Genomic DNA, 6,000 nt, shown 5'->3' with positions numbered 1-6,000 from the left:
TACACAAAAAAGCTGGAGAAACTCAGCGGGCGCAGCAGCATCTAAGATGCTGCTGCACCCGCTGAGTTTCTCCAGCTTTTTTGTGTACCTTCTATACTCAATACTGTGACTGATGAATGCCAATGTCATCCCTCATCCTGATACAATACAAGAAAATACAAATACAGAGGACCCTCGGTACAAGAACTGTTCAAGAGCCGCTGTCTGAAGAAAGCACAGAGAATTGCTAAGGAAAAACTGCACCCCCTCCACATACACCTGGATCTCCTGCCATCAGGCAAGAGATATCGAAGCATCAAAGCCCGGACTACAAGACTGCTAAACAGCTTCCTGCCACAGGCTGATTATGGGCGGCTGGCACGGACACACTGGCCACTCTCTGACATTTTTTATGATTTGTTTATTGTATTTTAACCATTGTGTTTTTTACCTGCTCTGCCATCCAAGCCCGACTACAAGACTGCTAAACTTCCGGCTGTGTTAGGCGCTAAACAGTCACTCTGTACTCACAGTCACTTGACTTGATTCTGCGGCTGGCACGGACACTTTAATAACTGGCACTGGCCACTCAAATCAGCTGCCCCGGACATTTTTTATGATTGGTTTATTGTATTTTAACATTGTGTTTTTACCTGCTTTTAACTATTTATACTGTTCCCTCAGGGACTGGATTGTTTTTAGTGTTATTATGTGCGAAGTGTTTTAAATTTCATGTGCGATGCTCCGGTATTCCCTGGGAAACGTCTTTTCATTTTGCACTGTACAACTGTTGCTTGCAAGATGACAATAAAGGTTGATTGATGCCAATGTGCAGAAAGCCTTCTTGGCCACCCTATCTACCTGTGACGCCACTTTCAAGGAACAGAATGTTAAATGCTAAATATTGATCCAAATTAGAAGTCTGCATCATCTTGTCAGATTTTGATACTATTTGTGCAAAAGTGAGTCGACACAAAATGGGACCAAATTCTAAACTATAAATAATATAACTGAACTTCCTGAACTATTTAAGCCAAACATAATTAACCATGACAATATGATGGCGTCTAGTCAGATAATAAAAGGCTGTCCATATGTTCTCAGGATTAGCCCAAAACCAGCCCATTTAAACACCATCTAGTTTAATAGATGTGCATTTATTTCTACAACTGCGACAGCAAGCTACACAATGTGATCCAGACTGGAGAGCGATTCTCTCGACATAGAAACAGAGAAACATAGACAATAGGTGCAGGAGTAGAGGCCATTCGGCCCTTCAAACCTGCACCGCCATTCAATATGATCATGGCTGATCATCCAGCTCAGTATCCCGTACCTGCCTTCTCTCCATACCCCCTGATCCCTTTAGCCACAAGGGCCACATCTAACTCCCTCTTAAATATAGCCAATGAACTGTGGCCTCAACTACCTTCTGTGGCAGAGAATTCCAGAGATTCACCACTCTCTGTGTGAAAAATGTTTTTCTCATCTCGGACCTAAAAGACTTCCCTCTTATCCTTAAACTGTGACCCCTTGTTCTGGACTTCCCCAACATCGGGAACAATCTTCCTGCATCTAGCCTGTCCAACCCCTTAAGAATTTTGTAAGTTTCTACAAGATCCTCCCTCAATCTTGTAAATTCTAGCGAGTACAAGCCGAGTCTATCCAGTCTTTCTTCATATGAAAGTCCTGACATCCCAGGAATTTAAACACCATCTAGTTTAATAGGTGTGCATCTATTTCTACAACAGCGACAGCAAGCTATACAATGTGATCCAGGCAGGAGGGCGAATCTCTCAACATCCAAAGACATGAATCGACAGAATGCGGATTTTCAAGATCGTCTAGAAACAGATTATTATTTTGCAGCAGCATGTTTATGGTCGGGATATTTATGTGTAAGTAAGTAAGTTTATTGGCCAAGTATTCACATACAAGGAATTTGCCTTAGTGCTCCACCCACAAATAACAACATGACATACAGTGAGTTACGAATGATTCAGAAAACACTAAACATTAATAATAATAAAACATTAATGATAAAACACCATTGATCAAGCATGTGAACCAACAAAATACCAGATCAAAGGGAGGCTACAGATTTTTGGCTGTTGAGCATTAATCATTGTTCCTCTGGGTTTCTTCCCCCCTTTCATTTACTGATGGCACAGGTTCTTGTATTGTAGCTGTTGGTTTCTGTAAGGTGCTGGCTTGTTGGTCATCAGGACCCTCCCGAAGGCTCGTCAGCCAGTGGGGACTGGGAAACCCGCCCGAAGGCTCGTCGGACGGCGTAACCGGGAGGGAGCTGGAGGTCATAAGGTCATAAGAGATAGGAGTAGAATAGGGCCATTCGGCCTATCAAGTCTACTCCACCATTCAATCATGGCTGATCCATCTCTCCCTCCCGACCCCATTCCCCTGCCTTCTCCCCATAACCTCTGACACCTGTACTAATCGGGAGGGTCGGACGCAAGGAGCAAGGGCCAGTAGGAGGGTGAGCCGGGGTAATGCCTCCAGCACCATCAGGGTCGGCTGCAGGAGACGGCCCCGGGACACAAAGGTGGCCGGGCAAGGAGAGGAGAGGGACGTCGGTTCATGGGAACTGCTCCAGTACATCGAGTGCACGCGCGCCCTCTAGACATTGGACTTTGATTACTGGCGGCAAAATATGGCTGTGACTGCATATGTGATAGATGCAAAAATAATTTCACTCTGCAGTTGCTTATGTGGCGAATAAAGCTCTATTGAACCATTCAACTATATTTAGCATGATTGGTGATTCTCCATGGTCTTCACTTGAGATGACAAAATTAGAAGGAGCAACCTACAGTGAGTGGCCACCCTGGCTCATTTTTCTATCCCGACTGACCAATGCAGTAGGCACTTTTTAATTTAGTTAGATACAAAATGTTGGAGCAACTCAGTGGGACAGGCAGTTTTTCTGGAACGAAGGAATGGGTGACGTTTCAGGTCGAGATCCTTCTTCAGACTAGTTAGTTTGGTTTATTATTTTTGTCACATGTACCGAGACAAAGTGAAAAGCTTTTGATCGTGTGCTCTCCAGTAAAAAAGACTACACATGAAGACGATCGAACCATTCACAGTGCAAAGATAACGGATAATGGGGACAACATTTAGTGCAAAGACATAACAATGAAGTCCGATATCGTCCAATTAAAGAAAGTTCAAAGGTCTATAATCAAAATCGTCATATTCATACTTTATTAGCCAAATATGTTTTGCAACGTACAAGGAATTTAATTTGCCATAGTCATACCAAATAAAAAGCAACAAACCACACAAAATAGAGGCTGCCATCGTGAGACGCCACCTGCTAATGAGGTAGATGGGAGGTCAGGACCAAGAACGGAACTCACTATCAAAACATGGAGGGGACAGGGACACAATTTTTTGGCGGCCGTGCGCGCACGCGCACATTCACACACGCTCGCGAGGCTTCGGAGGCTGAATCCAGCGCTAAATGCAGCTCAACTGCCTGTCTCACTGGGTTAACTACAGCCCCGTCTGGACTGATGGGATACCAGCGCTGCTTCTCCGCGCTGGCCATATTTCCCGCAAGCCCAGGCAGGTTAACCTGGTGGGGATGTCGCCCACCTCTCAAAACATGGGGGGGACGTGTCCCCTCTGGCCCCCCCGGGTTCCCCGCCCCTGGTCAGGCCCACACTATCTGATCACAGCACGGTTCAGTTGCCTGATAACAACTGGGAAGAAATGTCTTGTCTACAATAATAAGGTGCAATGGTTGCACAACTCTGTGGAGAGACCCTGGTACAATTTAACATGGTTAACATACATCTGTTAACCTGCACTCAATGGAGGAAAAAAAACATTAATTTATATCACATTCGTTTTTTTAGTTAATATAATTAAATCGTACCTACAGTCTGAATTAGTCTGAAGAAGGGTCTCGACCCGAAACGTCACCCATTCCTTCTCTCCAGAGATACTGCCTGTCCTGCTGAGTTACTCCAGCATTTTGTGTCTAAATCGTACCTTGGATCGATAGCTTTATTCCCCTGCAATTCTGTGCTTTTTTCCTTGGAATTGTTTTGTAGTAAAAATCATGTTCAAAATCCACGCTGCTAGCCATGGAAAAGGTCTTCGGCCAGTGGAGGAAGTGGTTGAGATGACTTTCCCTGTGAAAAATAGCTCAGCCACCCTTTGGTAAAAGTATATGATTGCTGGTATAAAGCATGTAAAACCAATAATTTAAAGTGCGCGGCCCATCCATGCGTCTACAAGGATAGAAACAGATTAATATTCTTCAACAGACTAATTCATATCTGTCTTACTGTTATTATTTGTTTGTTTTATGTGCGTGTATGTAACTTTGTTTATGCTATTGTTTACAGTGTACTATGTTTATATATTCTGTTGTGCTGCTGCAAGTACGAATTTCATTGTTCTGTTTGGGACATATGACAATAAAACACTCTCGACTTGTTTCTTCGTTTTTTTCTTGCTGGTTACCTCCCCTTTGCAAACTTTTGTTAATTCAGAAATTCACGAGTGCTTGTCACTCACTGAGCGATCAACTTCGATCCCCAATATTTAGGTTTAAACTTTGCCTGTACGTCCTCTGAGAGCCATCGACAACATTCACTGCATTCTTCTTTTGATCACCATCTTCCTCTGCATATTGCTGCCAGGAACCAAAGCTGTGCTGGTAGAGTAATTGGCTGCTGTAATTTACAGTAGCTGTTGTAGTGGCTACTGTAGTTAGACACAAAGAACAGTTGCTGGAATCTAATGTAGAACACATGTTTAGTTTAGTTTAGAGTTACAGTGCGGAGACATGTCCATCAGCCCACTGAGTCCTTGCCGACCAGCGATCCCCGTACACTAGCACTATCCTACACACTAGGGAAAGTTTTATATTTTTACCGAAGCCAAATTAACCTATAAACCAGAGCACCCGGAGAAAACCCACAGGGTCACAGGGAGAAGGTACAAACTCCATACAGACAGCACCCTTAGTCAGGATCTAACCCAGGTCTCTGGTGCTGTAAGGCAGCAACTCTACCGCTGCACCACCGTACCTCCCTCGCTGCAGTACCTCAGCGGCTCAGGTTGTATCGATGTGTGGGATAACTTTTCGGGTCGGGATCCATCTTCAGGCTGGTCCCCTCCAGCACTTTGTGTTCTACTCTTTTTGCAGGTCAGTGGCAAGAGTTTCAAAAATGAGAGTTGATGGCTTGCGTGAGATAATGCACCACAGTCTAATGAAAGGGAGTGCGGGCGTGATTGGAGTGTTTTGCCGGGAGCTAACATGGAACTAATGGGTGGAATGGCCGCCTGTTTTTATTAGCCGGTACGTTCCATTCCAGTTTGGTGCTCTTCCTGTTGTTTTACTCTAATGCCATCTAGTGAAAAAGTTAAGAGATTACAAACATACTGCCGAGCTCTGATTTTCACCAATCATTGCTGTAATAGTTGATAGAAATATTTCAAATGATGTGAGGCATAGATAGGGTAGAGAGTTAGAACCTTATCCCCAGGGTGGAAATATCAAAGGCAATGGGGCATAGCTTTAAGGTGAGAGGGGCAAAGTTTAAAAGGAGATGTGTGGGACAAGTTTTTTTTTTTACACAGAGGGTGCCTGCAACGTGCTGTTAGGACTGGTGGTGGAGGCAGATACGATAGCGGTGTCTGAGCAGTTTTTAAGATAGGCACATGGATATTGGATGGATACGGATTATGTGCAGGCAGATGAGATCATTTTTCTTGGCATCAAGTTTGGCACAGGCATTGTGGTCCAAAAGTTCCTATGTTCCAATGGAATATGGCACACAAGCAATAACAATCCCTAAACATTGTAGAACAGAAAACTATATGCAATAAATCATATGTAATTAAAATGGATTTTGCATTTCATCACACTAGGTTTTGTTTGACAGTATAACATTTATTTGGGAGAAAATAGCACAGTTCCGTGCCAAATGTTTGAAATACGAAGTAAAATTTTAAGTCTATCAGTATTTGGAACTTTAAAAAAGCTGA

This window comes from Leucoraja erinacea, chromosome 12 (genome assembly GCF_028641065.1).
Source record: "Leucoraja erinacea ecotype New England chromosome 12, Leri_hhj_1, whole genome shotgun sequence".
Taxonomy (NCBI): Eukaryota; Metazoa; Chordata; class Chondrichthyes; order Rajiformes; family Rajidae; genus Leucoraja; species Leucoraja erinaceus.
This window is presented reverse-complemented; position numbering follows the sequence as displayed.